We start from the raw sequence: 922 nt of genomic DNA on the forward strand, positions 1-922 counted from the left end.
GAGTGCTGTGTGACAAATGAGTGTCTGTGTCCTGTTGTGTCTTATGACACATTATAAGTGTCTGTGTAAGGTATACTATGTGACGCATTAATGTCTGTGCCCTCTGTCCTGTAGCACATTAATGTCTGTGCCCTCTGTCCTGTAGCTCATTAATGTCTGTTCCCTCTGTCTTGTAGCACATTAATGTCTGTGCCCTCTGTCCTGTAGCACATTAATGTCTGTATCTTGTGTACTGTGTCCTATAACACGTTAATGTCTGTATCCTATGTCCTATAACACGTTAATGTCTGTTTCTTGTGCCATGTGTCCTATAACACAACAAAGGTAGGTAGGGAGTAGACCAAGCACAAAGTATTTGTGTTGCGACGTGGTGGAATCAGGCTCTCGTCAATTTTTGGGCATGTAGAGTTATTGGTACCATCTTAAAGCTTGTTCACTTGTCTTTATTTGGATGGAAAAAAATATCAATTTATCTTGAATACAAGTTGAGATATTTACGAAAGAAAGAGGTGGGGGTCACCTGTTTTCAGGGATAAAACTAGTGAGAAAATGGCCGCCAAAGATTAGTTATTTCCTTAGCTTAAGAGTCGGTGGTAACTAAAAATTTTCGTTTTTGTGCTTTTAATCAACGTTTTTCAGAAAAATCCACACAGAAATGAGTTCTTTAATGAAAATGAAAGGTGTTGAGCCAAAAAACAAAAATTTGATAAAAGTTCACAAGCCTGCGGAAAAATGCAAGTTTCTTCACTTTGATTATTTTGACGAGAGCCTGATTCCACCACGCTGCCTCACATTTAGAGAATTAAATGTAGAATAGCTGCGTGACTGGGTAGGGGGGGGGACACACTAAGACAATGGTATAAGTGGATGAAGATGACCCACATCTTGACTCCGCCCCCCTCTCTTCACCGACATTCTCCAC

Source organism: Aplysia californica, unplaced genomic scaffold (assembly GCF_000002075.1).
Source record: "Aplysia californica isolate F4 #8 unplaced genomic scaffold, AplCal3.0 scaffold00315, whole genome shotgun sequence".
In the NCBI taxonomy this organism is placed as follows: domain Eukaryota; kingdom Metazoa; phylum Mollusca; class Gastropoda; order Aplysiida; family Aplysiidae; genus Aplysia; species Aplysia californica.